This window comes from Trichechus manatus, unplaced genomic scaffold (assembly GCF_000243295.1).
Source record: "Trichechus manatus latirostris isolate Lorelei unplaced genomic scaffold, TriManLat1.0 scaffold00036, whole genome shotgun sequence".
In the NCBI taxonomy this organism is placed as follows: Eukaryota; Metazoa; Chordata; class Mammalia; order Sirenia; family Trichechidae; genus Trichechus; species Trichechus manatus.
The window spans coordinates 3,120,379-3,146,041 of record NW_004443972.1 but is presented as its reverse complement, the minus strand read 5'-3'; the positions used below and the strand labels follow the sequence as shown (position 1 = coordinate 3,146,041).

Here is a 25,663-nt window from a genome sequence, read left to right as displayed (position 1 = left end):
GGGTGCTGGTAGCTCTGTAGCCACGACAGCATGGCAGGTCCAGTGGGAAGTGGGGGAGGTGGTGTACAGGACGAGGTGGGAGGGAGAAAGAAAAGGAAGAAAAACAAAAACAAATAATAAATACAAATACAATAAAAAACTGGCTGTCCAGTGGAGGCTAGTGAGTGGTGGCAGGGCAGATCTGAGGGCCGGTTGGAAGGGGAGGTGGCTTACAGGGTTGGACAGGAGGGCAAAAATAAAGAAAGAAAATAAAGAGAAAAAAAAAATTGCAGCACAGCGGGAGCCAGCAGTTGGGGGCAGGATATACCCGGGGCAGTGGTAGGCTGGTGGTTCTCTAGCCATGGCAGTGTGACATGGCCAAGTGGAAAGGGGGGGAAGTGGCATACGGGGATAGGTGGGAGGAAGAAAGAAAAGGAAGAAAGGGAGGAAAAAAAATATGGCACAACATGGGCTGGTGGGTGATGGTGGGGTGAAACCGGGGAGCAGCAGGTCAGTGGCTCTCTAGCAGAGGTGGTACAGCATGGTCTGGTGAGAAGGGGTGTAGGTGATATACAGGGTTAGGTGGAAGGGAGAAAGAAAAGGAAGAAAGGGGAAATAAGAAAAAAAAATTAAATGGCATGGCAGGAGCCAGAGGGTGGGGTTGGGGTGGACCCAGGGTGGCGGTGGGCTGGTATGAGGCACTGCGGTGTGTGCTGGCAGGAAGGAGTGGAGGTGGCATACAGGGGTAGGTGGGAGGGAGAAAGAAAAGAAGGGGGAAAAAAATGGTACAGCAGGAGCTGGCAGGTGGGGGTAGGGTGGGCCTGGGGTGGTGGCTGTTTAGCCAAGTGGCATGGTGTGGCTTGTTGGAAAGTGGAAGAGGTGGTGTATGAGGTAGAAGGGTGAGGGGTGGGAAAGCATGTTTCTCTGGTTTCCAGGTGCTCTGTCTCCTGTTGGGGGCTCCGTGACGCTGCCTTCCCATACTCCCTGTCCTCAGTCTTTGCTAACTGTGTTCCAAGATAGCAATGCTGTGCCGTGTTAGTTGGCAGGAGACCTCCACTCCGTATCTATGTTCCCTGTTTTCCATCAGATTCTTCTATTCCGTGTCTCATCTAGTTTCTTTATCTCTTCATTTGATGCTTAGAGTTCCAGGACTGATGTTTGCATCTGTTTTACTTAGTTTTTCGGGTTTTTGCTGCAGAAGTCAGAACGGTGCATCTGTCTATGGTGCCGTGTTGGCTCTGCATGCCTTTATTTTTATTTTTCTTGCTTGGTAACTATTGTGCTTCTTCTCTCCGCAGATTCCTGTTCTTCAACCATTTCTGGAAAATTCTTGGCCACCAGTTCTTTACATACTGTCTTCCATTTCCTCTTTTTTCTCTTTTGGGGAGGGTTCTGATTGGTCTTAAACATTCACATTTTAGCCTTTAAGTCTCTGCTTTTCATATTTTTCATCTGTTTGTCTTTTCTCTGCAGTATTTTGGGTCATTTTGAAACACCTCTCTTCCAATCCATGAATTCTCTCTTCAGCTGTGCCTAAACTGTTGTATAACCCACTTGGCCAATCATTTGTCTGTTTACTCTTAAAGTTCTCATTTCCACTCTTCTATGCTCTGCTATGTATTGTATGGGACTGATTATCTGCAAACTCATGGTTTCCCTGGCGGGTTTTCTAGTACATTCCTCCAGTAAGAATCACTGGTGGGCAATAATTATGAAGCAGTTGCTGTTCTGGCAGTAGGGATAAGATGATTCTGGAATCAAGCAGGCTGGGAAGAGGTACTAACTGTTTGGTAGTTCCAGCCCTGATTCAGGTGACATCACTTTGGTGGATCCAGAAGAGACTGCAAGAATATCTCAGTGGGATTTGTTCAAAGAATTTTAGCACCTTATGAGCTCTGATATCAACCTTTCTTTCTTTTTATTTGTGCTACCAGATTCCCTCCTCTCTTTCACTCTTCTAGTCCTTTCTAATACTTGTGTAACTAATTCTCTGTATCAGCTTCCATCTGTTTAAAATACCTAGAATAGTTTTGTTTTCCTGAATAGATCCTGAGTGATACATTCATTAATAAAGGATTTCTTTTTCATTCAACAATTTTCCACTTTTGTAAATTCAAATTTGCCTGATTATTTCTTTAAACATATCAGATTTCCTTATATATTCTATATCAGATAATTTTAATACGGCAGTCCTTGCAGGTCTAAATATGTTATTTGTTGTTTCTGCTAACTCTCAGTCCTGATAGCTTATTTCGTATGTGTTGGTTGGCCTGTGAAAGTTGACATAATCTGGAAATAAAACAAAACAAGACAAAAAATACTTGAGGGCCTTAAGAGAAAATTATTTCCTCCAGTTGCTCCATCTTGCTGCTGGTCCACAGCTTTCTTTCTCGAGTAAGTGTTGTTATTTACATCTGACATTAAGACAACTGTAGCTTTCTTGTTTGTCTACTGCTCATGCTTTAGCTTCAGCACAACCTTTTATTTTTTCCCCATTCTTTGAAATTTTACTTCTACCTGTGGAACCCAGCAATAAAATATATATTAAGTTTTGTGTAAGATTTGGTTGTTTATATTAGGACACCCCTTCAGAGTAACAAATCTGTTTCCCAGCTGTAAGTGGATGTTTAACACTAATTTTCTACTTACTACACTTCTGTGATATCTGAATATATTCAAAATTAGTATTACTATTTTTATAATAAAAATTCTAGTTTTCAAAAAAACTTAATAGTAATACAGACTTTAGCAAGACTGCATTATACATTTTCTTGCTTATTAAATATTTCCCTTAATTTTAACAATAAAGTATGCATATAATTTTATTACATTATAAACTTTCACATGCTGCACCTCAATCTTTTCAAACTCCTTTTATTTGGTTTAATAATATGTAAAATTTAAATGTACCAATATTAAAAATAGCAAGATGTAACCCACATGAAATTTGTTACCTTCCAAATGGACCAATGGATAGTCAATAACTATGTGTTTGTAATTACATAATCACCCAATTATAAATCAGTATTTTTATTACATTTTATTAAACTATTTCTAAACTATACTAAATTCTAAGTGAATATTAATTAGAATAACGGGCATTATGGAGATACAATAAGACAAAGCTATTCAAAATGAATAATTCTTTTAAAATATTGATTAGAATAAGTGACTCATTTTGAAACAGAATAAGATAAAAATTTTGTCTCATATTTGCTCTTAGTAATAGAAAAACCTAGAGTATTTCTGCATAAAAAACAAAAAAAAAGCTCTCTCTGACACAGCTGATGAGGTATTTATGATATAGTATAAAAACTGGAACCATCTTGATAAGAAACTGAATTATTTATTCTACTTAAAAGGAATTAAAAAAGAAATTCAGTCATGCCTTTACACTTGCAAATCTATAACTTATTAGACAGTGAAACAAATGCCTAAAACAAGGAAATTTGATGTACTCTTCAGTTTTGGAAAGGCATGCTCCTAAACTCTTAAAACAGGTTAGCAATTTTGGAGGTTAATGTGAAAAAGCAGCGATAAGATTCAGGTCAACTTTGAAATTTATCAGGAAACCAAAAGTCATTAAACTGATTTCTTACTATTTTATCTCTGCTTGGAGTAGTTAAGGATTAACATATAAAACCATTTTAGTCCCATAAACTATCATTTTTTAAGGAGTGAAAATATGAATAAATTAATGAACACTGCAGAAAGCATTAAAAGAAAAAAACAATTCATATGGCTTGTTTTCAGTTCCCTACACATTTTCTGAATTATAAAAGGAAATACAGGAAGGTTATTTAAAGAGGGTTTCTAGGCTCAATTCCAAATATTGACTACATAATAGCTAATATCTGTACAGTGAGAAAATGGGTATTTGTATTTCATTTGTTCCATGATAACCTTAAGAAACACGTACTCACTCAGCTCACAAAATTTCTGGGGTACAAAGTTAAAACTCAAAGTATGAACTAACTTTCCTTCTCCTCCTTTCCTTCCTATAGGTCCCCATTGTCAAGACTATCAACGAAGAATAAAGAAGATGAGGAATATTTATACTGCACAGAAGGGGAAGAGGAGAACAAAAGAGAAATACTGGAGGAAGCAGCGTGAATTACTGAAGGCCTACACAGAAAAGACAGTATCTTAGCCTCCTTTTCGGATTTGTATGACTGCTTACGTTAATGACAAAAAGAACTGAGGAAGCAGTGAGAGACACATAATTACAACACCAGTGGCCAGACTGTAAGAACACAGAGAAAGCAGTCGAAGATGGCATTTATTTATTTGCTTATGTTTCCTGTTAAGCAAGAACACAGTATCATGTTAGTGGTTCTCAACCAGTGTTGATTTTGTCCCCCAGGGGCTATCTGGCAATGTCTAATGATAATTTTGACTATCATGATGGGAGGAGGGTATGCTATTGACATCTACTGGGTAGAAGCCGAGACACTATTAAACATCCTATAATGCACAGGATTGTGCTCCCCTCCTCCTCCCCTCAAGAATTATCCAGTTCAAAACGTCAATAGTGCTGAGGCTGAGAAAACCTGTTCTTCTCTTTGAGTTCAAGAATGAATGATTATGGTTAGAGGAGCTAACATTTGGTGGAAATAATTCACTGAGAAAATAATTTCAATGATTACTGAAAGCAAAAATAAGGATTAAATTTCTAGCAAAAGACAGTGACCTGTATCTGACACCTAAAAGTTTTAAATGATGCAATGAAGATTTAAATGAAAATTAATATAGTTAATTGGTATGTGTGGCCATCTGTCACCTGTGGCTGTCCCAAAAGTTTTGAACATTTTCCTTATATATTGGACATTTTCTACAACATGATTCTAATCTTCATAAGGCAGAAACCAGAAAATTAGCACTCTCAGATTGTCTTACAGGTAGGCAAGTACCCTAGGTCTCAGCAATCAAATCTACAGAGTGTGATTCAGAATTGTAAGTAAGGGTCATGGACTGAATTGTGTCCCTAAAAAATGTGTGCTAACTTGGCTAGGCCACGATTCCCTGTATTGTGTAGGTGTCCACCATTTTGTCATCTGATGTGATTATCCTATGTTTTGTAAATCCTAACCTCTATGATGTTAATGAGGCAGCATTAGAGGCAGTTATGTTAATGAGGCAGGGCTCAATCTATCAGATTAGGCTGTATCTTGAGTCAATCTCTTTTGAGATCTAAAACAGAGAGGCGAGCAGAGAGGAGATGAACCTCATACCACAAAGAATAAAGAGACGGAAGTAAGCGTGTCCTTTGGACTCGGAGTGCCTGAGCTGAGAAGCTCCTATACTAAGGGAAGACTGATGACAAGCACCTTCCTGCAGATCCGACAGAGACAGATAGCCTTCTCCTAGAGCTGGCACCCTGAATTTGGACTTCTAGCCTCCTAAACTGTGAGAGCCCCCATGCCAGGTAGCTGGAAGACAGCTACCTGGCCAACCAACTGGAAGAGATACATATTTATGTCTATTCCCAAGAAAGATGATCCAACCAAATGAGGAAATTATCAAACAATATCATTAATATTACACACAAGTGAAATTTTGCTGAAGATCATTCAAAAGTGGCTGCAGTAATACATTGACAGGGAACTGTCAGAAATTCAAGTTGGATTCAGAAGAGGATGTGGAACCAGAGATATCATTGCTGATGTCAGATGGATCCTGGCTGAAAGCAGAGAATACCAGAAAGATGTTGACCTGTGATTTATTGACTAGGCAAAGGCAGGCAACTTTGTGGATCATAACAAATTATGGATAGCATCGTGACGAATGGGAATTCCTGAACACTTAATTTTGCTCATTAGGAACCTGTACATGGATCAAGAGGCAGTCATTTGAACAGAACAAGGGGATATTGCATGGTTTAAAGTCAAGAAAGCTGTGCATCAGGGTTGTATCCTTCCATCATTCTTGTTCAGTCTGTATGCTGGGTAAATAATCCAAGAAGCTGGACTATATGAAGAAGATCATGGCATCAGGATTGGAGGAAGACTCGTTAACAACCTGCGATATGCAGATGACACAACTTTGCTTACTGAAAGCGAAGAGGACTTGAAGAACTTACTGATGAAGATCAAAGACTACAACCTTCAGTATGGATTACACTTCATCATAAAGAAAACAAAAATCCCACAACTGGACCAATACGCAACATCATGATAAATGGAGAAAAGACTGAAGTTGTCAAGGATTTCATTTTAGTTGGATCTACAATCAACACCCAGGGAAGCAGCAGTCAAAAAATCAAAAGACCCACTGCAGTGGGCAAATCTGCTGCAAAAGATCTTTTTAAAGTATTCAAAACCAAAGATGTCACCTTGAAGACTAAGGTGCACCTGACCCAAGCCATGGTGTTTTCAATTGCCTCATATGATTACGAAAGCTGGATGATGAATAAGGAAGACTGAAGAAGAACTGACGCCTTTGAATTGTGGCTCTGGCAAAGAATATTGAATATAACATGGACTGCCAAAAGAACAAACAAATATTTCTTGGAAGAACTACAACCAGAATGCTCCTCAGAAGCAAGGATGGTGAGACTATGTATCACATACTTTGGACATGTTATCAAGAGGGATCAGTCCCTGGAGAAGGACATCATGCTTGGTAAAGTAGAGGGTCACTGAAAAAGAGGAAGATCCTCAACGAGACGGATTGACACAGTGGCTGCAACAATGGGCTCAAGCATAATAATGATTATGAGGATGGTGCAGGACCAGGCAGTGTTTCATTCTGTTGTACATAGGGTCGCTATGAGTCAGAATCAACTTGACAGCACCTAACAACAACAAACTGTGAGCGAATAAACTTCTGTTTGTTAAAGCCATTCACTTGTGGTACTTTTGTTACAGCAGCACTAGATAACTAAGACAGTAGGTAACCTCAGGATTCAACTATTTTTTTTTAAAATCAGTTGATTCTGACTCATGGCAACCCCATATGTGTCACAGTAGAAGTGTGTTCTACAGGATTTTCAATGACTGATTTTTTGGAAGTAGATTGCCAAGTCTTTCTTCTGAGGTGCTTCTGGGTAGACTCAAACCTCCAATCTTTCGGTTAGCAGCCGAGTGCATTAACCATTTGTACCACCAGGGATCCCAACTACTCCTGTGGGACTTGATTTGTTGTAGAGGCATTGGGTTCTTTGGGGATGATAGTAGTGTTCAGATTCATACATTTTAAGTGCTGGGAAATAATGTTTTTACTAGAGCAGCTCCTCGAATGTGCGTGAACAATGTTTTTGGCTGGCAGCTTCAGAGCTGGCTCTATGGTCTTTTAAGAGTCTGTTAGCCACCTAATACCTTTTAACATGCTCCTTTTCTGGTTAAACTGGTCAGAGAGGATTTTGTTGTTTGCAGTGAAGAATCTTGACTGAAACAAAACTGTGAAATGTAAAAAATATATTTTTTTAACTCTTCTATATAAGTTACTAAAGAGTCACAGTCCAAATGTAGCCTACTATATGCTATTAAACCATGGTGTTTGTGATCTGGTGCTTATAATATTTTCATAAACACTATGTATTTACACTTTGGAGAAAATGCTAAAATTAGAGAGAAGCCCAAGGCCGTGACATTCAAGGTCAGTATTTAACATAATACCTGTATGTGGCAGGCATTAAATAATGTTGGCTAAGAGGTTGAATTGAATTCAAAGTGATACTACTAAGATGGACAAGTGATCAAGTATTTAAAAGTTTTGTTCTCTAATGTTAAGAAAAAAATGTACACATAGTAATAAAAAAAGAAACGCTGTAAAATACAAGCACAGTCATATGTACCTATGGTGAAAAGGAAGCTCCATATGACAATTCAAAGAAACTATTATAATCTGTATTATTATTATTTTGTATCTGTTGTACCAATTTGCACATCTGCCTAAGAAATCACTTTTCTATGTGTCCCACAGTCCTGAGGGGAGGTACTCTCTTCTCACCTGAACCACAGGGCAAAGGACCAGACCTGATACCTTCAGGCTCTCCTACGTGGGAAAACACTTGAATGGGAAGGTCAACAAGGGCGAGGCTTTAATTTTATTCTGTTTTAATATCACATTATGCTGTATATTACACTTAGAAAGTGTTCAATAAGCACTTGTTAATTAACTATAATTTAAAGGAAGTTAAAAAAATGAACACCTTAGTAAGACTCATAACAAGAAAGGCAGATATCTACATATATAATCAGAATATCTGACTTTGCAGCCAAAACATATGGGTATATGCATGTTCACATGTGTGCATACATATATAAGTACAAACATACTTACTTAGTCTGAAACAAGTAAATGGCCCTGTGTACAATATAGTAAGCTTTGCAACATTCTGGCTTTGGCAAATTGGTATCTAGCAAGTTGCTCCAATCCAATCAAACGTGTCAGTATATTATGTCAGTACTGAAGTCAAGAAACTCTAGATTCATCACTTAAAGGGAATGCAATGAGCAAGGACAATGTTTGGAGGAATGCCACAAAGTCAATTCAAGTATTATGAATAATTCTAATTAGAAAATGTTTTTTAAAAATGTAGTCACCTGTGATTACTTAAGAGTTGCTTATTTAGTTTGTGCTTTCATTAAGGAAATTTTAATATATGTAAATAGCCTCATAGCCTCAGAGTCTCCAAAAAGGTGGTTTAAATGTACACAGTAGCTTGTTAATTTTTTAATTTAAGCCATGATCAATATTTATGCCATATCTATACCGTTAGTTTGAAATTTTCAAAATCTTAAAGGTTCTAACACTGTTCAATCTAAAAAGCCTTACAGTTTATCAATTACTGGAAAGGTAATGGATATAACGTGTCACAAATGAAAGCAAAAATGGTATTTTAAAAACCTATCCTTTCACTAACAAATATAGAAGAACATGTTTGTTTTCCCCCCATGAGATCCAGCTTGACAAGGATCATTATTGTATTAGATCATTATATGGTTATTCAATATGCACTTCTCACTGTAATGCAATGCTGTCACTGAACAAGAGCTACTGTACTCTGAGTTGGCTAAATTCTACAAAAATCATGAGTGGAAATAAAAAGGGTTTATCAGAGATATTCTCTTCCTATGCTCCCTGAAAGCTCTGAATAATTAGGCCTGTTTAAAAACAGGGCTGTTTGCTTTCCTGTGGTATCAGAGTACTGATTTTTCTTTCTTTCTTTCTACTAATGTCTGTTCTTACAAGTTAAATTTTAATTTTATAGTCATATCAACACATAATTTTACAAAATTAGATAAGGACTATATACAGTTAAACTATGTGTTTATTCCAGCAAGTAACTAAAAGATAAGATGCAAGTCTTCATTACACTACGGACAGCTAATTAGAATAATGCTCAAAGGCTAAATTACTTTTCCTCAGTTGCCCTGCCAACAGAGTTGGTGGAAAATGAGAGGCAGAATTGTAGAAAATAACAATTATTGCCCTAACATATCAACTTCAAGTACAAGCAACTCTTTATTATGTCTTTTTGCATGGCATTTAAATATCAAACTCCTCAAACTTCTTGGGCCCAACCATATTTTCTTCTACTTAGCAGTTCCCATTTAACTTCTCTTAAAGTCATATACTCTTTGCTAGTCTTCCCCATCCTCTTATCTTTCATCTTAATTTCTGTAATTCCACTGCTTCTTGTGTTTGGCAATCTCCCTCTCTGTTCAAGAAGAAGAAGAAAAGACAAATCGGTATCAGATTCCCGATTTGCTATATAAAAAACGTATAAAAGAGTTGGAATTTTGATGCTTCCCTTGTTTCTAGTCCCTTTATTTTGTATCGGGTAAAGAGAGACAAAGCAAAAGATCTGGGACTTAGAATGAGTTATTCTAAGGCTCTTGCTCATAAGAAGATAATTCCAAAGACTTAAAAGTTGCTTCATTAGACAGAATTCTTTTTGCATTTTCATTAGATTTCATCAAGATCAATGAAAATGATCAATGAAAGATACTCTGTTTGATGCAATTGCCAAGAAGGTACCCAAAAAACAGGCCCTTTAGTAAGTATTTATTATTAAGTTGAGTATTTGCTCAATTTTCGGGTGGCTGATCTTCTTAATGTACTCAAGGTCTGGCAAGGTCACATGCAATTGTGATTCTATTAGAAGGCTAAGGTCTACTCTTATGACGGGGTCCAAACCATCCCAATTTAACAAAGATAAAGCAAAATTATCTATGATCACCTTTTAAAATTTACATTTTGTGTTTAAGAGCTGCACTTTCTTCCAAATGGCTTATACGTACATACACATGCAGGGGCTGGGAGTAAAGGCCAAAAAATGAGCATATATAAAAGGAGTTAAAACATGTTTTTTTCTCCGTATTTTATTACAATTTAAAAAAATGTCATTTTGTACAAAGACAAGAACATCTCAGAGTACAGCAATTCTACCAGCCCTTGGGCAGAAACGGAGTGGAAAAAAGGTATACAACTGTAGTCATACCACGATGGCACTCCATACAGCCCAAGGGCGTGTTAGCCTATAAACAGAAATGGATTTCTCCATCACTGCTTGAGAATAAGTCTTCTGAACCTGCACAAAGATAGTAACTTCCATGACTTACAACACAAGATTCTTTTGGTTAAACTGAAATGTTAAGTTTCAGATTAAGAATGGGCTTAGATATTACCTCATTCCCCAAATAGTTTCCAAACTAGTGGTTTTCAAATGTGGCTGCACATTAGATTTTTAAAAACACCAGCGCTTTAAAAACATGCTTTTTCCAGAAATTCTGACTTGGGGGGTGGGGAATAGGGATCAGTAACTTTCTTTTAAGCCCTTGGGTTGTTGCTATTCAAGAGATACTTGGAGTAGCAGCATGTGCATTTCTCAACCCCCAGCCCAGATCTATTGAGCAAGAATCTGCATTTTAACAAGATCCCAAGATAATTCCTATGCAGGCAAAGTTTAAGAAGTTTGGCTAGGTGATTGTAATGTTCAAACCAGGATTGAGAACCACTGTTTCAAACATTTGAAACCCATGAGATCATAAGCTCCAGGATGGCAGGAATTATGTTTATATTGTTCCTGGTTGTATTCCCAACATTTAGTGCTTGGGGTTAGTGCTCAACAAATGTGAAATAAACAAAAGAGTCACTGATTTTCACAACTACCTAGTATGGATCAGGAGCTTTATCTACACACCCATAGTGCATTGTGCTTACTTGTATCATATGTATCATACTGCATTATCAAAGTTTACTTCACTTGTTTTAAGTAACTTGAGAATAGGGACTGTATCTTCAGTGTCTGTAACTTAGTCTGACCATAATACCTGGCATATATGTACGTGATTTATGCTGACTGACTGAATGAATGAATACCAAATGAATGAATGAATGCAAGTCAAAGCAGCTTTTTCAGCAGGGCAGTCAATTACCAACACTAAGGTGAGTTTATATACTGATGTTTTTATAGGAAGGTCACTACATGTATAAGTGAATCATAATACTGGTAGAGGGAAAAAAATATACTTTTGTATTCTTAATTATTTCTTTGAACCTATACAATTTGAGAGATCAAAGAATCAAAAATGGCTCTCACACAAAGTGTAAGAAGATGATGTAAACCATCTGATGCGATAAGCATTAGTTTGAAATTTCATGTCCTTCTTTCCTACTCTAAGCTATAAAAGAGCATACCAATAATTTCTTCCTAAAAGTTCAGACCATTTAGCAAAATTTTGAAAATCATGAAGCACTGGAATTAACCTAGTATTTATAGCCTAGCTTCCTACAGTGTTCTTTTTTCTCATCTGCTGGTTGTTGATATAGTGTAACCTTATATTCAGATTACAGAAACACAGCAAAAATAAGTTATTTTTTAATATGTTACAGTAAAAATTCTAGCTTCATATCTCGGTGTGAGACAATTATTTTCTTGCTAAAATCTAAATGAGGAAAAAAAAAGTAGGTTAATATTACTGCTGAATTCTTTCTGATGTAAATAAGACTGTCAAGATTTAATTTTATAAAATAATTTTACATGATGATATATGGCCATATTCTCATACAAATTAGAGAGTTGTTAAAAGGTCAAGAATGCTATTAAAATGTTTTACTCAATACATTTTGAATGTAGACTATAAAATTCTTGGTGGAATTAAAAAAAAAAAACTCTTGGATTTGGCAGAAAACAAAAACAATTCATTTGCTGAAATGTTTATGCATTTACCTCTCCTGAGAAAGCTATTAAATTTTCCATGTGGAAATAATTCTTTATTAAGAATAATAATATTCCTTCTTACACAGAAGTATCAAAATAACTTTAAAGTCCTGCTTAAAACATACTCATATATTCAAACATACTTGACTCTTCTTAGCTTACGTCTTTCACCTATGCTTTTGCTTTTAGTTTAGATTCTTAGATTCTAAAAATATATTAGGTTATAACTGAATTTATGACAGTCTTTGTCTCTTGATTACTTATTAAACAGTAAATATCTTTAAAAAACTAAACTATAGTACAATGTAGTCCTCTGAATTTTACTTTGACTTACCAACTCTCATTCTGACACACACACACACAAAGTAATATTTGCTTCTGAACCGGAAAATATATCACATTTCTGGGAATAAAGACCATGTAGTGTATCAGTACAAGAAGGTGGTACTTTGAGAAAGGTAAAAGAAGTAAAACAAAATGTAAACATGTATATTGTGCCAGGTTTTAAAAAACTGTGATGCATTCAAAATATTTAAAACTGAGGATATGTATTTTAATATTTATTCTATTTTTAATAAAAACATACTACAGTAATTTATGCCACAAAGCCAGTGTCCAAAACTAGGCAATTTCTCAGTACAAAGTCTTTTTAAAAATACATATTTCTCAATTTAATACATAATCTATCACCTTTATAGAGTGCTGACCATGATTTAATATAGAACAGAGAAGGGGAAAAATGTTTCTGGAGGAAGTATCTGCTACACTTGTATTAGCTAGGTAAAGTGGGTGATAAAGAATGAGTAAATGTGTAGCAGGTAGGGTGGGGGTTGGGGGTAAAATGGACATAGTGGTTTTATGTGTCTTTTGCAATAGCTGTCTATGTATGTTCTCTAAGTGCATTCTCTTAAAATATTAATACTCTGAATTCATATGGTACATTTAACATAAAGAATTTAACATGGCTCACAAATATACTATAAATTACCTTTTCGTGAAGGAGAGGGATCATTAGTCACCATAATGATTTTGCTTCATAATTTTATCAATTTGGATAAAGAACAAGGGATACATTTCTAAGGTTTGACCTTCTAATATGAATGTTCTGTTCTTATATACCTGGAACAATTTGGCCCATTACAGTAAAATAGGCTTTAAATTCCAGTGGGCGTATTTAAGTTAAAAAAAGGTATTACAGGTTTTTACTTAAGTATAAATTCGAACTTACAGAAAAATTGCAAGATTAGGATGCAAAACTTCTGTAACCTTTTATCTACACTCCTCAACATTTTGCCCTACTTGCTTTGTCATCCACCCACCCAACCATCCAACCATCCATCCATCCATCCATCCATCCATCCATCCATCCATCCATCCATCCATCCAATTTGCTTTTCTGGACTCTGACAGTAAGTTGGAACAATGTGCTAATTCACTTCTGAACACTTCACTGTGCATTTCCTTAGAACATGGATGTTCTCTTACATCATCATAGCACAACTATCAAAATCAAGAAATTTAATGTATCTAATCTACAGTCCATAATCAATTTGACAACTGTCCCAGTAACGTCCACTGTAGCATTTTATAGTTTTTTTCTTTTTTTAACCCCTGGGCCAGCATTCAATTCATTATCACACATTATATTTAGTTGTTAAGTCTCCTTAGTTTCCTTTAAATGGAACAGTTCCTCAGCCTTTCTTTGTCTCTTTTGACCTTGACATTGTTGAAGAATGCAGGCCAGTTATCTTGTTAAATGTTTCCTCATTTTGAGTTTGTCCCATGTTTACTGATGATTAGATCTAGGTTATGCATTTTGGTGGGAAATTACAGAGATGGTGATGCTGTGTCTTTCTCAGTGCATCATATCAGGAGCCACATGTCGGTTTAATCGAATATTGGTGGTGCTAATTTTGATAACATTGTTAATGTGATGTTCATCAGTTTCTCCATTGTCAAATTACTGGTATTCCTTTTACAATTAGTAAGTAATTTGTGGGGAAATATTTTAAACTATTTAATATAAAATTTTACCCACTAATTCTAGCATCCACTGATGACTTTCTAACTCCATCATCCCTTCTATATTGGCTAGTTGGTACTCTTCTAAAACAGGAGCCTTGGTGATGCAATGGTTAAGTGCTCAGCTGCTAACCAAAATGTTGGCAGTTCAAACCCGCCAGGGGCGTCGTGGGAGAAAAGACCTGGGGATCTGCTTCCATAAAGATTATAGTCTAGGAAACCCTAAGGGACAGTTCTACTCTGTCCTATAGGGTCACTATGAGTCAGAATCAACTCGACAGCACACAACAACAACAACTTCTTCTAAAGGAAGAGCGCATTTATTTATTTATTCATTTATATTGGTATGGACTGATGGATTCTTATTTTATTCAGTGCATTATATTTCATTACTGCTATTATTTATTTTGACACTTGTAGATGTATCTTCACATGGCTGTCCTTCCTTTGTCTTTCTGTTTCTCTTCTACTCTTTTAAAAGGACACTACTCCGACTGGATTAGGATTCAGCCTATGCCAGCACGACCTCATGTTAACTGACAATACCTTCAAAGACCCTATTTCCAAACAAGGTTGTATTCACAGGTACCTGGGGTTAGGCAACGTATCTTTTGGGGGACACAATTCAATCCACGGCAGATGGTCAAACAGTTTGAGAAATGTTGGGTATACAGACTTTTTTCCTTCAGGACTACGCAGAAGCCTTCATGTGATAATAGGCATTGTGAATTTCCATGAGAGAGAAATATGAAGTATATGTATGTATGTATATATGTATATGGCTTGCTGGATGGCGCAGGAGCCATATATACATAAATATACATACATATATTGACTATGTGCTTGATTACTAGCTGAAAAGCTGGTGGTTCAAAACGACTCAGAGATGCCCTAGAAGACAGGCCTGGAGACCTGCTTCTGAAAGGTCACAGCCTTGAAAACCCTATGGAGCAGTTCTACTCTGTACACATGAGTTCAGCATGAGTTGGAATTGACATGACGGCAACTAATGACAACAATAAAATATATGTATATACGTATATATGTGTATTTTTTAACTCTCCAAATTCACCTGATATTTTCCCTCTGCTTTCATGATATAGCTTTTGAAAGACTTCTGTGAAACACCAGTTGATTTAAAAAAAAAGAAGATGAAATTCAACCAGGAGCTGGCGACGAACCAAAGCTAGGTTTACTATTCAATTAAGTTTCCAGTCCTGGTAAGTCCCCCATGCCCACTCCAAAAAAGTATTAATATGAATTTGTTTCTCTGTCCCCTACTCTCTGTTTGGAGTCTTGGTTCTGGGTTATTCCCTGTATCTATTTCTTGCTTCTGACGCTGTTCAGCTTCTGTCTCTCCCAGTTGCAGTCCTTTCTCATTTCTGTCTTTTCCTTGCACTTTAGATTTGACTCTAGGCACTGGGCTTCCAGTTTACGACCTTATACTTCTCAGTATAGATTATGGTCATCTGTCCTGGTACTCTGTAATTCTTCTTGGCATATAAAAACTCCTACGAGTTTGGAGCACTACTCATCTTTGTCACCAAGAAGATGGACAAAACTACAAAGTTGATCTTTAGCATATCTGTGTTTTAATCGTCTCAGCTAAGAATTGTGACGTAATCTGCCATTTCTTCTATTTTATAATATTTTTGCAACAAGTGCAGAGAAAATAAATCAGATTCTTTCAGCATATACATGAATCTCTACTTGAAAGTCAGTCACCTGTGCAGATGCCTTAACTCATTCAATGCTTTCCTTTCTGAGTTTTACTTATTAAAGGATGAAATAGCTTTCCACGCTAGGAGAATATGGCTACCTGAATGTAAAAGCTGATTTTTTTGGACGAGATGTTCTACATCAAATTGACAGACGATACATTTAACTTCTCTTGATAAACGTAATTCTATAATGCAGGCTCTAGATAATATTTTATTTTTAAATTATTTTACAGAGTTCATCCAACAATAGGAAACGGCAACAGACTAATTGCACCTTACTAGAGCTAGAAATTTAAATTAACAGAGTACTATAATTCTAAATACAAGGTAAATAATGGGAGAAAAACCCATAATGAGCCTATTCCAGCATGATCTAAAATTAAAAAATGAACAATGATTATGTGTGCATTTTTAACTGGAATATAATAGCAATGTTTTTAAAAATTTGAATATAATATTTTAAAATAATTTTTAATGCTTAAAAAAAAGATTGCATAGATTTTCAGAGACCTTTTAAAACACTGGCAATGTTAAACAGTGCATACCTTGAAATTCTGGCATGTGGAACTAGAATGTTTCTGAGGTTTTACAGTAAATATCAGCAATGCAGCACACTGTACCTTGATTTTCAATATCTAGGTCACATGGATTACTTTGAATACTATGAGAAGGAAATAAAAAAAAAAGGAGGAAGATTTCTCTAAAGCTACCAAGAAATCATAACACAATGCTCAAATTATAAAAACAAATTGAGCATAACATGATTTTTAAAATAATTCCTACATAACACAGAAGACAGTGTCCTAAAAATGAATTTCTTATCTATTATGTAAACTGAATAAAACCTTCGAGGAGTGTTATCTACTTAATAAAATGTCTTTTGTTTTTACTACTCTCTCATGTGTGTATATGTGTATACATACTGAACAGCCGGGAATAGATAAATTAAATGTATTGTTAATAAACAGGCATATGTAGTTTAGGAAAAATTCTGCAGTAGCTAGTAATAATCAGAAACTATAACTTCCACATACAATAAAGACAAATAGACATGATAATAAGGATATCTGAAATTATAATCTTATTTATATGAGAAAAGACAGAGAGAGTTTGTAATATGTTTTGATTACAAAGAATGCACAGTGGTTTTGTAATTTCTTTTAGCTATAATTACATACTTATACTTTGGAGCTTGGAATGATCTTTACTGTGATTTTATTATTTTCCTTGAATTATAATTAATTTATCATGTTATAGATTTAAAATCTCTCTTCTCACTGCCTCCCCAAATTACATGTGAAGGACAAGAAGTAAATATCTTTCTCAGCAAAATGAGAGACCCTAATAATCTATAACAAAACTGTGCTACCACCATATAATTTTTACATATGGAAACCCTGGTGGCATAGTGGTTAAGTTTGGCAGCTAACCAAAAGTTCGGCAGTTCAAATCCACCAGGTGCTCCTTGGAAACCGTATGGGGCAGTTCTACCCTGTCCTATAGGGTTGCTATGAGTCAGAATCGACTCAATTGCAACAGGTTTTTTTTTTTTTTTTGGTTTTAGTTCTTCTTAAGGGAGACAGAAATGAAAGCAACTTGCCTAAGTGCACTTTTCTTAATCTATTCCACACACTAAAGGGAAATCACACACGTCAGCAGAATGATTAAGATGGCTAACACTGAAAAACTACATTTAAATGACTAGGATTTTTACAGAGATAGAATTTTGATAGACTATTCATATTATCATATCAAAAGAGATTTATAGAATTTGCTATAATCAATTTATTTATTTTTAACAGTATTAAAGCTTCCAAGTGTCTTTTAATCAAGCACGCAAGGAGCTGCATATGATGGCAAGAAAGTAGGAAAAACAATTTTTACATGTAACATTCTAATTGACAGTAGTCACCTTTTAAAGTACCAAGTTTGGAGATTTAGATTAGGGAATTTAATCTAATTTTAGAGATATTCTAGAGGTGGTTTAGAAATGAGTCTATAGAACAAAGAAAGAAGGGAAAAAATGAACACTATATATTTTATCTCATTGTAGTCATCATAGCTACCCTATGGGATAGTATTTTCATCCTCATTGCTGTAAACTACTGACAAATAAAAAATTAGAAACCTCAAGAAGCAGAAGGCTGGTTTAGGGCTAATTTACTGCTATTCTACGCTAAATAACATTTATATTCAAGATTAAGAGATGAGTTGGGATCAAGTGATAGACAAAAGCACTGCTAGAGTAGGTACAGATTAAGTTGCTTCTGAAAACAAGTCAGAAATGTTGACTTCAATTTTAGCCTGGGAAATAATTATATATTTTTTTTAGTAGGAAAAGTATTTAACTTACTCCTGTTGTTGTTGTGTGCCTTCGAGTCGATTCCGACTCATAGTGACCCTATAGGACAGAGTAGAACCGCCTCACAGGGTTTCCCAGGCTGTAATCTTTACAGTAGCAGATCTCCAGGTCTTATCTCCTGCAGAGCTGCTAGGTGCGTTCCATTGTGCCAGCAGGGCTTCTTAACTTACTCCTAGATGACTGTATTCCTTTAAATGTTGACTCATGCCTTTGTTTATATCTGACATTATTTTAATAAAATGTTTTATTACCTAAACCTTGTCCTAAGTGCTATAAATATCACAAAATTAAATACAGGAAAAACTAGTCTATTAGTTCATTCTACTATAATTCAAACTCTAGCTATAGTGATCTTTGTAAAATGCCATTTAATTTTGTCATTTTTCTGACTTCACACACATTTTTGCTTCTTTTAAGACTCATTAAAATGATATTAAGGAAATAAAACATAAATAACACAACAACAATAAAGATGGCAGATAGGCCATCAACAGATGAGAGATTTGAAATGAACTAATGTAAAGTAGAAAATAGAGACAGTTACTGCTGAAATGGAGAAGAGGAAGGCTCAGCCTAGAGTACAAACTGAGTGGTGAAAGCTAAAATGGGGAGACCCATCAACGTGTAGAACCACAAGAGGTGGGTGCAGAGATGCCTGGTAACAGGGCAGTAATGAGAGTGGAAGTGAGGTAGGCTAAAAACGGTGAGATTAACTGAATGTTTGTATAAGGAACAGATGGCATCCCCATCCACTGAAGCAAGACATTGATTCCCCAAGCAAACATCGAAGCATTCCTCTTAGAAGAAACAGATAAATCCCAGAGCAAAGTTTTGTCTTTTGGCAACAGCGGGGGATTCCTCACTGTAAAGGCTAAACAACACCCCCCTTCCCCATCACCCTAAAGCATGTGAGGTCAGGAAATGCTGCTTTCATATGCAAAGCTCCCAATCAGCTGTTTACTGCCTCACCGTTGTTAAGTATGAACCTGTAACCAAGGATCACCAGATAAAGAAAGCCTCTTGTATTAAAAAAAAAAATAAAAATAAGCAAACAGAACAAAAAAAGTTAAACTGGAGGAATCAGGTAATTCAGGAGAAAAAAAGTGAACTTTAAAAAGAACTCTAGCTCAGGGGCCGTGAAAGACTATAACAATAATGATGATGATGACGATAGTAATAATAACAGCAAACACATGTAAAGCTTACTATGGTCCAGATATTATCCTTAGTACTTTATTAATTCATTTAATCCTCATAACCCTGAGATAGCTATATTATCATTATCTCCATTTTAGATGAGGACAGAGACACGGAGATATTAAAATTGCTCAGGTCACAGAGTTACTAAATGTGGAAGACAGAGATTCTAACTCAGGTACTCTGGCTCTAGAATCTGTGCTTTTTATCACTACCCTCTTTAGCTTGAAATACAAGTAAACAAACAAAAATGCCAGAGAATATGAAAGAATTCTCAGAAAATAAAATAATTTTATATTTCCACCTTCCTATGAATTTTGTTTTAGGAATTGAGGTCATTGCAAGGAAAAGATTAAAAAGATACAAAGTATCACTGAAATGTAAGAAATTTGATGTTTAGTCCCTATAGTCTATCATAGAATAATAGAAGTTACAGAACGAGAGAACAAACAACAAAAAAGGGGGAGGATATTGCTAAAGAAATAATACAAGAAAATTTTCTGGAGATGAAGTATACAACTTTCCAGATGAAAGTACCTACTGAATGCAACATAAATGGAAAAAACCCACACCTAGACACATCGCAAGGAAGTGAAAAACATCAAGAAAAACAAGAGTAGAGCCCAAAAGCTCTATTTTCTACCTTACATTAGTTTATTTGAAATCTCTCATTTGTTGATGGCCTATCTGTCATCTTTATTGTTGCTGTGTTATTTTTTATTCCCCTAATATCAGAGCAAAAAAGCAGATGACCTCCAAAGGACTAATTTAGGCTAATGTTGCTGGATTTTAGGAGAGGGTTGAGCATTGCCTTCCAAATTCAGAGGGAAGATGATCTGTATTCTAGAATTCCAGACAAACTATTATTCTAGAATTAAGATGACAAGCAGTTAGGTGGGTAGCAATTGCTTCTCCTCGGAATATTCTTTAAAGGTGGTGCCTTTCCTTTAATTTTTAACATGATGATTGTTAAGAGTATTATAAAAAGAAATTAGTAAAAGTAGTACAAAATGCCAGTTTTCAGACAGTGTCTCATGTTGCGCAAGTAGTCAAAAAGTAGCACCTTTTAATGTGTTTTCTCCCCCCTACAATACTGCTGTTCCACCCTCTGCCTCCACCCTTTCCTTCAGTCGGGTTGTGCCCCGATGCCTGCACCTTCTGATGTTAGAACCTGAATACACCTCCAGTGAGAATAAAATAAAGAAAAATTCAGACACGTGAAGGTTCAGAAAATTTATCATCCAGATACTCTTTCTTAGGAAGTTGCTAAGGGGTATGATTCATTAAAGAAGGGTTTAATGACGCGTTATCACCAACCAGAAGAGCAGGAAAGGGAAGAGCCTGGATGACAGTTGTGCAGCCAGAGGATGCAAGACTCTGGGAGAGGAGCTAGAGGGGGAGGCATGGGTGGGAGAAGGAGGGGATGGGGTAGAGGGGACAGAGAGAGATGCATCAGAATGTTTCATACAATGAAGAGATGGAAAGAATTGGGACTATGATAAAGAAAAACAATGAAAGAAAAACAAAAGGCAATTAGAAATGATAAAAAATTAAAAATAAAAAATTTACTTAGGTCAAGAATTTAAGAAAGAGAGGGATCAAGCCATGTGGTAACGTGGTTATACGTTCTAGGTAGAGCGAATAGCAAATGCAAAGGCCCTTTTTACACAACAATTTAAATACGTAATTGTGGTTTTAAGATGTAAGTGGCATCAGTTTTAGAAATACAAAAATGAAAGAAGAGGACACAGCATGGAGGAAGAAGAGTTGACATGGAAAGTGGATGCACCTCATCTGGCAGAGGATAATCACAAAGCAGCATCTATTGTTACTGGAACAAGAAATAAAGGTATCAGCCTATTAGCTATAGTTAAAACAGAGAAACTGAAAATAGAGATAAAACTAAATGGAGGATTATAGGGAGAGAAAAGATTGAGGTGGGATGGGTTGGGGTGAGTGAGCATATAATGCCTCCTTCGTACAGCAGGAAGTTAGTATATGATACCTAAGAGTAATAAATAAAAAAGCCTGAGGTGGAAGCATATTACTTTTACTTGGATAAACGGGGAAAATTATCAGGTGGACCAAAAAACTATTAATTTTAACCATGTGCATATATTAATCTGATTTAAATACATACACTTACACATACAGCCTTCAGAGGTTTTCCATCACTCTTACGATAAAGTTCAAAACCTAAACGTTGCCTGTAGGGCCCTGCCTGTTTCACCAGCCTCATCTCATGCCCTCTCCCCACCTCCTCTATTATATCTCTGCTCTACCCAGGCTCGCCTCCTTTCAGTTCTCTGAGCAAGCAAACCCCTCAAAGGTTCTGCATATGCTTTTGCCTTCATCTGAAATGTTCTAGGTCCAAGGGCCCCCACTCTCAGGGCTGACTTACCATTAGTCACAGTAGGCACAGAGCCTAGGAGCCACAATACTTTAAAGTGTCCATGAAAATGTTTTAATTTCTTTTAAAATGAACTTTTCTTTGGATCAAAGAAAAGTCTTAATATGTAACACTAACATAATCATCTTTATACCAATGCAGTTGTAAAACATAATTTTTGATATTTTATTATGGATGAAGTGGCATATGAAGGCAAAAGTACCCAGGGCCACGAAAGTCATAAGGTGGCCCTTGCCTACTCCTACTCCCCAGTGCAGCTTTACTTAGTGAAATCCTACTCAATCTTCAGGTCTTAGCTAAAATGCCCCTTCTTCCGAGGTGTTTTGCCTGATTCTCCCAGACTATGTGAGGTTCCCTGACACATGCTCTTATATTACCTTGTACTATTTGAAGTAAAATAAGTAATTGTTTAATTTTGTGTTTAATAAAAGCAGCAACTGTGTCTGTCCTGTTTATCATTATATCCCCAGCATTCAGCATAATGCCTTGTATGGAGTGGTATGAGACCCTGAAGGACTACAAATATTCTACTGTGGCCCTCTCCTTGTCTCTGATGGCTGTTTCTCCCCATCCCTTCTTGCAGGTGACTTTAGCCCCTTATCTGTTCCTCTCCTCCTCTCTTAATAACATCCAGAGTGCCCAAACAATGGTTGCAAATCCACAAGAACAATTCCGTCCTCTTACGAAAACCATCTTTGATCAACTCTTCCCAAAACTAGCTGACTTGTGGCTGACCCCTCCTACTAACGCCCTGTAACATTTCGTCTTCCTCCAAGTTAGAATACACCTTTGGAGCTTTCTCATGCTCAGCATTTTTTAGTAAAGGATTATGTGCTTTAGCTGTTTTCTTCCACAGTGGGCATTCAATTAAACTACACAGAATGAATGGCTGTGATATGAATTGTAGGCATGGTGCCTTGGAAGAATTAAAATATTTTTGAAAGTAGTCTTGCAAATTTAAAACTTACAAAGCGATAGCCAACATGACAGCGAGAAATCATTCTAATAAGAATTTAAATCTAAATAAACTCAACTGTTTTTATTTGTGCAAACAGAAGGGGATACTAGTACAGACATCCCAAAAGTGTGGGCAATATCCACCTGGCTTTGTAATGGGTTTTTGTTCATGCATTAAAATAGAAGTTTTGATGAGATTTAATTTAAAAGTCACCAGGAAATTGTCCAGTTTTCCTATCTTATCCCAGTTCAGAATTGGTTTGTTTTTTATTTACAAACAACCCCCAAAATAATGTCAGACATACCATAGGCCCTCAATAATGATTTCAATGAACTGAACAATATGTCAGGTTAGGGAGCCTCAACTAGGAACAGGAGAAAGGAGTAGGAGTTTAAAAACACCAGCACTCTATCACTGAGGATAGAAAAATAATTTATATAATGGGATAAAGAGGAGTTACAAACTCTAAAAAGCTATAACTTTAGTTTTTAAAAAAATGTATAGGCCATAGAGATGCATACATTGACCCTGATTTTAATCCATGGGAGAGAAGCAGCACTTTTATTTACTTTTTTTTTTGGTCACAAGTATTTAATATAATTAAATTCTTACAAGGCTATTTTAAAATTATAAATTAGATACTAAGATTAGCTACTGCTGATATTTGACAATATTCTAAGTATGCTGTAGTAGAAGTCAATGATTTTAGCAAGACAAACTGTGGCAGATGTAAAATACGAGTTAAAGTCAGTGTATCTACTGAAATATTAACAGATGAAATGATATAATGTCTAGCACTTGCTTCCAAACAATACAGGAAGATTAACAATTAATTGTTGAAGCCAGAATGAGGTATGCAGGGGTTCATTATACTATTTTACTGACTCATCTACATTTGAAACTTGCCATAATAAACACTTAAGAAAAACAAAGTCAATGTACACACAGATACCAAAACCAGAAGCCATGGAAAGAAGAAAAACAGATTTAACCTCATAAAAAATGCTAATCTTACATGGAAAAAAATAAAGCACACATACACAATGAAAACAAAACATCATAAACAGAATACTAAAAAATGACAAAATTGGAAGACATAATTACAACACATGATTTACAGAGTTAATATTCTTAATATGATTTCTCATTCTTACTGATCCAAAAAAAAAAAAATTTAAAGACGTGAAGAAAAATTAGGCATGAGGTGTGAACATATTTCTTTTACATTCATAAAAGAAATATAAAGATCAAATAAAAAAATAAAAAGATATTTAATCAGATTAATGAAAATTAAAATGCCATACACTTTTCTCAGATTTATTTAAAAAAACAAACACAAGTAATACCCATAGTGAAAGTGGCAATTTTATACACTATGAGTGGGAGTATAAATTAATATAGCTTTTTAACATATTTACTCTTTGATCTACCAACTCCATTCTTATGATTATACCATAAGCCAGCATTTTCCAAAGTGTTCAGTGGAATGTTAAGAGATACTATTGTAAAAAAGGATTCCATGGTCAAATAAATTTGATTTTTCAGACCTTGGTATACTATTGTACATTGGTATTCTCTAAGACAGTGGGTAATAGACAATGTTTCCTTAAGTTATATGCCATGGAACCTTTTTATCAGAGTATACATAGGAACCAAGGTTCTGCAACATTTAGTTTTGGAAACTTCCCTAAAAAATCATCAGACATAAGTACAGAGATGTTCACTGAAGTCATGCTTACCATAGGGAAAAACTGGTAATGACTCAAATATTCAATAACTGGAAAATGATTACATAATTTGTTATATATATTCTTAAACTGGACTATTATATAAGCATTAAAAATGGTGATATGGATGATATTTATTGACATGAAAAATGCTGCAATAACATTGTTAACTAAAAGAAACAGGCTAGCCAAAGAGCATTTATAGCTTATCATTTCTAGTCATAATTATATAGATACATGTATTATATACTATATATATCATTAAAATCAGAAGGACATACAACAAAATATGAAAAGTGGTTATCTCAAGGTGGCAGGATTATTGTACTTTCTTGTACTGTCTCATCTTTTTTTTTTTAAATGAATATATATTAATTTTATAACAGAAATATTTTTTAGAGGCAATGTGTTTAAACCTTTTCTGTTTGGAGACATCTGGCACTTTAGTCTGTAGTTGTCAGATGCTTTCTACAGTTCATAGACAAGGAAATTATTAAAAACAAAAAAAACAAAAAACGACCTGTGAAGAGAAAACATAATTCCTACCTTTTGGAGAAAAACTGATGGAAACATAACAAGAGTTGTGAGATCCAGCAGTGTAGCGGAGGCAGTAAATCTCCAGATGCTCTATGCCTTTATGAGTCCTTGTAAGGGAGTACCTCTTCTCTCTGTAACAGAAATAATATGGGCACGTATATTTATTTAAAGTTGATTTTCAAAATTATTTTAAAAATATTATTTGATATTTTTTTCTATTTCTAAATATCCATGTTTCTGGGAAAGAACCAAAGACGATCAGCGTATTTGTAGCTTCATAATGACACTGTAGGAAGCAACCTACTGAAAGTGCTAATTTTTAGATATGCCTTAAAACTAGGACTTAATCAACAGGTTTCTCTTTAATCTCTTCCCTCCATACTTCACAATACTATGATAAACCAAAAAAAACCAAATGCCGTTGAGTTGATTCTGACTCATGGCAATCCCACATGTTAGCTACCAGGAATAATTAAAAGAAATATTATACTCTTTCTTTTCATATGTTTATTAATACATTCTCAAGAAATATATTTAATAATTTTTAAATTGTCAATAAAAAGTTATGTAATTTTTATATA

General features: G+C 35.5%; 1 protein-coding gene across 4 annotated transcripts in view; it reads right to left on the bottom strand.

Moving 5' to 3' along the window:
- MBD5 (methyl-CpG binding domain protein 5) overlaps positions 1-25,215 on the bottom strand; it is a 154,585-nt gene extending 129,370 nt beyond the window's left edge. For 3 of the 4 annotated variants that reach the window (XM_023730371.1, XM_023730375.1, XM_023730377.1), the window contains exon 1: positions 25,092-25,215. The gene's annotated coding sequence lies outside the window, so the exon portion shown is untranslated. The remainder of the gene's footprint in view (positions 1-25,091) is intronic. The other variant, XM_023730374.1, reaches the window with a different exon arrangement.
- Positions 25,216-25,663: the final 448 nt, after the last annotated feature.